Source organism: Camelus dromedarius, chromosome 25, assembly GCF_036321535.1.
Source record: "Camelus dromedarius isolate mCamDro1 chromosome 25, mCamDro1.pat, whole genome shotgun sequence".
NCBI lineage: Eukaryota > Metazoa > Chordata > Mammalia > Artiodactyla > Camelidae > Camelus > Camelus dromedarius.
The window spans coordinates 11,278,311-11,288,050 of NC_087460.1; positions in this window are offsets into that span (position 1 = coordinate 11,278,311).

Consider the following 9,740-nt stretch of genomic DNA (forward strand, 5'->3'; position numbering starts at 1 on the left):
TGGCTGTCTCATCCTCCCACTGGAAAAGGCTGCTTTGGTTGCAGCTCACAGACATAAACCATGATCCCATTCTGACCCTCCAACCTCCCTTCTCATCTTAATCAGGCCACCAAGACAAGAAACGTCCTCTGCTTTCTCTTCCACTTTTGTAAAGTCAGGATGTAGACTGCCAAGCTGTACTGTCTAACAGGCAACTGGACACATTTCTGTTATAATTATCCAGCACTGCTGCTTTAAAATTTACCATTAAACTATTGTGATATTAAGTCTTTACTTTCACTAACAGATAACAATTTTCTTATTTTTAAAAAAATTTTTGTTGAAGTGTAGCTGATTCACAATGTTAGTTTCAGGTGTTCAGCAAAGTGATTCAGTCATACATACACATACATTTTTTTCTTTCCAGATTCTTTTCTATTATATGTTATTGAAAGGGTGCTCTGGCCTTAAGAATGGTTCTGAGAGAACAATTCAAATTTTTTCCTTCTCAAACAGGTCTCAGGATTTTCCTATGTTAGGAAATATCAAATGTTTTCTTAAATATGGATGATGGATGACCCATTTATAAATATTAGTGTTCAACATAAAATGCTTCCATCTGTAGATCATCAAAAGCTGTCCTCTGACTAACCAGAATTCACTTGTACTACCAATGAATATACTAATTGATTTATTTTCATAGTAATACTACGAATATATAAACTTTAGGGCTTTTTCACTAACAGGGAATACAAAATAAATGATTTGGTTTTTCTAAAATAAACAGACTTTGCCTAACATGACTTACTCCAATCCAAAATTTCCTATTACCCAACTCCCATTAAACACATTTTTGGGTCTAACTGTCAGAAAAATGCATATGGAAGAAATATAGTGCAATTTTGGGCTTACTGTCTAGCTGCCTTAAATTATATTCGGATCAATATGGGAAAATCACAGAAGAGAAAAGAGATGACTCTATGATGACCAATAAAGACATTTTCAATATGTGTTAGTATTTATTATTGTGAAAACTTGTGATCATTTAATTAAGTTGCCTTATCTTTTGCCTTAAATTCTTTATAAAAAAAGCTACCATAATAATTCAGCCAAATAAGCACTCCAGAATTTTAAAAGTCTATTGACTTTTTTTTTTTTCTTCCAAAATCTCCTCAATAAGATTTGTCCCTAGAGAATTCTATAAAAGGGCAAAAGATGTCCTTGCAGCCTTGGCTCTCTCAGACAGCTGGCAGTTTAATGACTCACTGTATTTATAAATGTTCCTGATTAAGCTCTTTTATTTTTTATTCTGCAGTTTCATTTATATCATTACATTTCACACAGAATTTTCTCATTTCTGCTACCTGATTCATGTATCATTAAATGTCCACTTATGCGGTTGATAGTCTCTTGTAAACATCAAGTATGTTTTTTCTACTTGACCTTTGATAGTCTTCTATATAGATCTTTTCTTTCAAATGAGCAGAAGTGACTTTTTGCAGGGAAGATATCTTTAATACGGTGTGTGAAATCATTTATCTTAAAATCCAGCTTCAATTACACATACCCTGATATTGAGAAAAAAATACTAAAAGATAATGCTAAAAATTAATTATGTCCCCTGGGTTTAGTTTTACCCAGATCTTGGAAAAGATGTAACACTGAAGCAGCTGTTTGCTTACTAGGGCTTTAGTTAAAGTTTCCCAGAGCACAGTTTGATACTTCAGATCAGAAGATGTACAACAGAGTGTTAAAGTACAATTTGACACGGAAGCACAAGTTATATCAGATGTGAAATTCCACCATAAGTTGCCAGACCAAAATATAATCTTCCAAAAGATAACTTGGTCTAAGATTCTTTTTAATTAATTTTTAGTTTTATTATTATTATTTTAAATGGAGGTACTGGGGATTGAGCCCGGGAGTTCATGCATGTTGTGTATGCTAAGCATTTGCTTACACTGAGCTACACGCCCACCCACCTTGGTCTAGGATTCTTGAACACTCCAGTCTACTTTGAGAACATACGACAATATAATGGAAGCACCACTGAGGAATTTCCTGCGCTGAGAGCTCTTGCCCCCCTGTCAAAGTGGGGTCCTCTCTCCAATGCAAGCTGTAGAAGGAAGCCTCCGCGGGGAGTCTCAGAAGTCTATTCTCCGAGGTTCTCAGATGAAGGGGACTGGGGCCTGAGTAGTGGCTGAGAAAGCCAAAGCTGCCTTTGAGCTGAGGCAGGACTCCTACCTGGAAAATCTAGAGACCAAGGAACAAGCGGATGGACTGTTCTGGGGACAGATAAAGGCGCACTGCTGCCCTGCGATCGGTCTGCACCTTGAGAGTTTTCAGACATGAGGTGCCCACATGTTTCCCAGGGATGAGAGTCTCACATAACTGGGGAGCAGAAAGAAGCTGGAGGTACCCCGACATCCTGGGAGTCTCAGTCATCCACCTCAGGGAACTTCAGGGGAGGAAGACTTGGCAAAAATCCCCCGAAGAGTCCCGTGGAGAGAGAGCTGGAACCAGCTGCTGGGGCTGAGAAGCTGGAAAAGATCCACAATCACAGATCATCCAATCTCCTCGCCGCTCCTCCCTCCTTCCCTCTTCCCTGAATATGGCAGGAGGCAAAATTTAAGCTGGCTGTGGAAAACCTGGAGTAACACTGAGGCAGGAAGGATAAATCCCAAATCAAGTTTGGTATTTGTATTTTTGTAAAGAACTCGACATTCCAGCTACGAAGTTAAGCCAGCATTTGCAAATGAAAATGTCTTGTAAGACTTACCTATAAGCAAACAGAAAAAACAGGGGGCCCACCAAAGCTCTCTATGGCCAAGGAATATTTACCCCAACTGAACACATTTTGAAGGGATGACAGCAGGCAAAAAAAAAAAAAAAAAAAAAAAGGATGTTATTACATTATGAGTTCTGCTTACTCAGCATGATCATGACATAATTTTTGAAGGATTAAAGCAAAGTACTTTATCGGGTTGAAAACACATTGCACTTTATTAAAAATAAAGACATTTTATATTTCTAAACAATTATACTCCAATGTTAATTACTTATATTACAAGGTTCCTAAAGTTATATTAGTTAAAACTTATTTCAATAAATGTCAGGACTTGGATTTAACTGGAGTTTCAATCCAGAATGAGTAATAGTAATTTGCTGTTCCTAAAAGTTTTCAAGTATGAATTACAAGCATTTGAAAAAGGAGAATAGGTCTCCTGTGTTTATACTTTCCCCTCTTCAGGCCAACCATGACATCTGGCAAAATACACCACCCTTAAATGTTTGGTGACTGATTCACTTGGGGGTTTTAAATATTCAAATTAATAAAATTAAGAAAAATGAAGCAAAAGTATATTCAAATTGATAAAAGTTCACATATCTAATCTGTCTATGTGCTATGAAGGTGGTTATTATTATCTCCAATATCAAAAGAGAAAAACCAAGGCTCAGAAAGTTTGTGAGTTTCCTCAAATCACACTGCCAGCAAAGCCGGAAGTGGAAATCGGAGTCACTGACCCCAAAAGCTGCACTCTTTCCACTACACTGTATCAGCTACAGCCAGCCAAATTAATTCAGTAACAAACCTACCTATTTGCTAAATGTAATTAATTAAAATTAAGTTATCAAAATATTACTGAACCAGGTCACCTTACAAAATCCTTGATTTAAAAAAAAAACAAAAACAAAATCACAGATCTCTCAGAGCGTACCAATTTGGTTGTTTGAAACAAAAACAAGTTCTGAGTTGTATGGTTTGTTACAAAACCAGGAAAATTCTGGAACTGATTTGTCTTTAAATATTTGCAAATGATAGAATCATTCATTCCTTCACATTTTGCATTCACTGACGCCTCGGGTTACCTGTTGGGCCAGCTGCGCCCAGCGCTGCTCTAGGCTTAGGAGATCGACCTGGGAACGAGACAGTGTTCCTATCCTCATGTAACTTACGTTTATACTGGAGAAACACAATAATCTCAAACAAATTTTACTAAAGCCTTCCATGTAATAAGCATTTTCTAAAACAGAAAATAATTTTTAAATCTGTTTTGAAGGAGTTATTTATATAAAAATTGAAACAGAAGTGCTGATTCTTCTTGACAGACAAGTACTAAAAACATAGTACTTCATACCTTCATATTATTGAATCATATTATTTATTGATAAATATAAAAATACCCTATCTTTAGCAGCAATATCTTAAAACACCACAAGAGGGTGACATTACTCTTTAAAAACAAATCTTTGCTTCGAAGTGTGTAAGCAGTCCAGTTTCTTAAAGCCAAAACTGAACAGTTATTTTTGTTTTGTTTTTTGTTCTTATTTTTTAATGTTTTCAAGGCAAAGATTTTAAAATAGCAGTGTAAATAAATGAATCACCAGAGCTTTGGCAAACACTGACATTTCACTCTTAAAATTCTTGACCTAAAATTGTTGTGGCTCATCCGTAAAGTTTACACACACTTTTTTCTTGTGGAATTCCACCATGTGGACTTCCCTTGGCTGTCCTTGATAATGATCTGCAGAATGGTTACATATCAATATAACTTAAAATATCTTGATATCAAAAAAGAGTGCATTGATGATTTCTAATTATATTAAAGAGATGACTTGTTTCAGGCTTATATTTATTTATAAGTGTCAAAAGCTAAGAATTTGAACTAGCAAAGTATCCTAAAATAATCATGTAGTGTTTCCTATACATCGGATTTTGTATTTTCCCTATTTATCAGATTGTCTTGTTCTCAACTCCACATCCTAATGCTCCTCACATTCTCCTCTGAATCACAGGAGAATCCCTTTCCAGTGTGGTCCTAGGTCAAGATCTGACGGTGAGAGGCTCTCATTTGAGATTTGAAAAGTAGAAGAGAAAGAAAAAGCCTCATTTTCTGACAGCAGCTGCAAGCAGGGAGATGGGCAAGCAGTAGATCGATATAAGGTTTGCAGGGACTTCCAAAATGACACCCCCATAAAACCATGCATCTCAGTGCTACAAGCACCTGGAATAAGCATGCTTTCCTGATGTCATCAAGTTGATAACATCTAAGTGAGCTTCTGCAAATGACCCATTTGAGGGTGCGAGGCAGCTGAGATATTGAGTGCAGTGTAATTTTTGTAACTTCTAGCAGCATCTTTTTCTGACCTTTATTCTCCAGTCCATTTCAATGGATGTGTAAACCTCCAACTCCTTGTACTAAAACTGATATCTCTTGGAATACATAGAGTGGCATCTGCTTTCCTGACTTAACCCAGACTGATACATACCCATAAATTCCAAAGATAAAATGAGAACGGATCGTGTGAAACTGTACAGAAGGTGACGTGACACTCTCAGAAGTATAGTTACAATAATCACAACAAAATCTCCCATTTAGGAAGAAGAAGGGGAGGCACATAGCAGTCACTGATCCATAGCAGTTGTGAATTCCTGCTGGCACATTTTACAAGACAGCGTATTTGGAAGACAAGGAATGTTCCTTAGTTAGAATATCGTTATGCTTGTCCCCTGGGAGTAGCTTGCCAATCCTTGTTCTTTGCATTCCACCTTCTGGGTGTTCGTTTCATTTTACTCCTCATCTACATCCAAAGAACAATGCTTCTTGCCAGTAGAAATTTAGGAAATCTAAGGCCATTACACATCTTGAAGAGCCTCACTCTTTCAATTTAGGCTGACTGCACTTTGGCAGTGGGATCCTCTAAAGCACTTTACTGGCCATTTATTGGCTGTCATAAACAGCAATGTCAACAGCAACGTCTACAGTTGCCCACAATCAAGACAAAGCTCTCTCTGAAGTTGTCAAGATAACCTTGGGGGAGCCAAACTCTTAGTCTGTTTGTTCTGAGTCATCTTTTGCAGTGAACACATTTGCAGGGACCACTTCAATCCATTTAGTTTTCTGCTCTGAAGGGCTTATGAACACACATTAAATTGAATTTCGCTCGTCGGTTGAGTGTCAATCAGTCTTTGTTACTCAGAGCATTTTTTAAGGTTATACTCCATTTATAGCTATTATAAAATATTGGCTATATTCCCTGTGCTGTACAATATATCCTTGTAGCTTCTTTCTTTAATACATTATAGTTTGTACTTCTTAATTCTCTCCCCTTATCTTGTCCCTCCCCACATCCCTCGCCTCACTGGTAACCACTAGTTTGTTTTCTATATCTGTGAGTATTTGTTATTGTTGTTGTTATATTCCCTAGTTTGTCTTATTTTTTAGATTTCACATGTAAGTGATATCATACAGTATTTGTCTTTCTTGGTCTGACTTAATTCACTAAGCACAATAACCTTCCAAGTATATCCATGTTGTTGCAAATGGCAAAGTTTCATTCTCTTTCATGGCTGAGTAGTATTCCATTGTAAATATATACATACACCACATCTTCTTTATCCATTCATCTGTTGATGGACACTTACATTTCTTCCACATCTTGGCTGTTGTAAATAGTGCTGCTATGAAAACCGGCATGCATATATCTTTTCAAGTTAACATTTTCATTTTCTTTGAATATAGACTCAGGAGTGGAATGACTGGATCATATGGTATGGATCTCTGCACATTTTTGAATGCATCATTTTGGATATCAGAAGGAGTTTTATCTTTTAGCAATGCAAGGATTTCTCTAATAAATTGCATTTTCTAATTATCCAATGCTAGAATATGAAAATATAGTTTAAAGTTTTGTCTGATATCCAGAAACTCTGCTAGAGTCTCTTGTGAATTAAAATAATCACCTTTAGAGTCTATATACAAAGGCATATTTTTTCAAAATATTGACAATATTATTTTTGTTCAATCCTTAAAACTCTGTTTTATAAATTTCTTTTTCTTGCCTTATTTTACTGGCCAGGATCCTCAGCCCAATGTTGAATAGAAGTGTTTGCTCCTTTATTCATTCAAAATGCTAGAGAAAACTATCAGTGTATCACCACTGGCTGTAAGACTGGCAGTTTTTCACACATTCACACTTTATATTAAGGAAGTTTCTCTCTGCTCCTACTTTACTAAGAAGTTTTATCATGAATACTTATTTTTTTTTCCAAATGCTTTTTCTGCATCTGTTGAAATAATCAAATGAGTTTCTCCTTTATCCTACTATTGTGATGAATCCCGGTGTTTGATCAAAGAATGTTTTTTAAAAACTCCTTGAATTCTTAACATGAGCTCATCTTTTTCATGACATATCATGCCTTTTATACACAGCTTGATTGGGCATTTTAATATTTTTCCTAGGACATCTGCATTCATATTCTTAAGTAAAACTGACTTATAATGATCCTTTCTTGAAAAGTCCTTGTTAGGTTTTTGTAATAAGTCTTGCTAGATACCAAATGCTGCCTTCAGCAATGAGTTAAAAAGCTTTCTCTCTTTTTTTTTCACTTTATGGGATGATTCCCCTTAAATGTTCAGTGGAAATCACTGAGAGAAGCTGTAAGTTACTGTATTTAAAGATCTTAAACTAGGGTTTCATTTTCTAAATAGTTTATAAATGACATGATTTACACATGTAATCAACATAAAAATTATTAGGGAAGTATTTTGCATTTTTTCATCATAACTGAAGTTATTTTATGTTTACAGAATATCTCTGTTCAGATAGCCACAGATCAAGTGCTCAGTAACCACTATGAGTCCTAATATATTGGACAGTGTGGTTTTGGGGATTGCATAGTTATCTTACAGAAGACAGTTTCCCTGAGGAACCAGCTAGATCCACAATGTATTTTATAGGAGAAAGAAAAAAATCTTTGTTATCACGGAAAATTTTGGAGTTTTTTATATTGCATCATATTTTACATATCAAAAAAGTACAAAGATATCAACAATCATGACTTCCTCTGCACACAAAAATAGCTTTGAAATATATAAAGCAAAAACTGATATAATTCCAAGAATAATTCATAAAACTTGAATAATTTAAGGTTTTTAAGCATGTCTATGAAAAAAGTTATTGACAGTAGCTCAAAATTTAATAAGGTTACAGAAGCTTCGAATTAAGTTATTCTAATCAACATATATGTATGGAACCTATATCTCACAAATAGACACTATTTTTTAAGCATTCATGGAGCATTTTCTTTGCAATTTTTATGTGCCACTCAAATAAATTATCAATAAAACTAAAAAATTCAATATTATATAAACTATTTACTCTCAACATAATGTGATTATATTAAGATTAAAACTAAAAAGAGATAAAAAGTCTTATATATTTGGCAGCTCAAAAAATACAAATATAAATTTCTCAATGACTCAGAGGTAAAGAAAAAGGATAATGGTTTTCTAAAACCTTCAGAATTAGATTAATTATTAACTCATTACTGAATTAATTATTAACTCATTACTGAATTATTTAATTCATTACTGAATTAAATACTATTAGAGAAATGCAAATCAAAACTATAACGAAGTATCTGCTCATAGCAGTCAGAAAAGTCCAAGAACAATACATGCTGGAGAGGCTGTGGAGAAAAGGGACCCCTCCTACACTGCTGGTGGGAATATAGTTTGGTGCAGCCATTGTGGAAAAACAGCATGGAGATTCCTCAAAAAACTAAAAATAGACTTAGCATATGATCCAGCAATCCTACTCCTGGGCGTATACCTGGAGGTTACTCTAATTCAAAAAGATACACACACTTCAGTGTTCACAGCAGCACTATTTACAATACCAAGACATGGAAGCAACCTAAATGCCCATCAACAGATGACTGGATAAAGAAGATGTGGTATATTTAAACAATGGAATACTATACTCAGTCATAAAAGAGAATAAAATAAAGCCATTTGCAGCAATATGGATGGACCTGGAGATTATCATTCTAAGTGAAGTAAGCCGGAAAGAGAAAGAAAAAATACCATATGATATCACTTATATGCGGAATCTAGAAATAATGAGACAAATGAACTTATTTACAAAACAGAGACACTCATAGACAGAAAACAAACTTGTGGTTATGAGGGGGTAAGGGGAATGATGGAGGGATAAATTGGGAGACTGAGATTTGCAGATACTAACTACTTTATATAAAATAGATAAATAGCAAGGTCCTATTATACAGCACAGGGAGCTATAGTCAATACCCTGTAATAACCTATAATGAAAAAGAATATGAAAAGGAATATATATATATATATATATATATATATATATATATATATATATATATATATATATAATTGAATGACTATGCCATACACCAGAAAGTAATACAACATTGTAAACCACCATACTTCAATAAAAATTAAATAAATCAGTTATATCACAAATGGAGAAGGAGAAAACAAGTACACAGAGTACTTTTTAATAGTAAGAAAAAAATTTAAGAAAATTTTAATAGTAGAATTTTAAAGGCCCTCTTATTCTTGCCTAGTGGACTTGCTTAGCACTAAATAGCAGAATAAAACGTAAGAGAGATAAATGAAAATTATATCATTTGCCCTGTGTGAAGTATATCTTGGAGTATGCAGGGTAATTATTATGGCAACTGATATATTTCTGCTTCTTTAATGTGTATATTTCCCATGCACATGAGTATATAAACCTGTCCTGTGTTTGTACACTTCTGTGTGATGATTTCTCTATTGATTATATGTCTATATATTTGAATGAATGTGTTTTAATTCTGTAATATAATAAAGTCAAGTGGTATTATACAAAGAACTGTTATTCAAAATATTTTTATACCATCTCACACATCTCACAATAGTATAAACCAGGCCAGATACAAAACAGGTGTGTTAAATAAG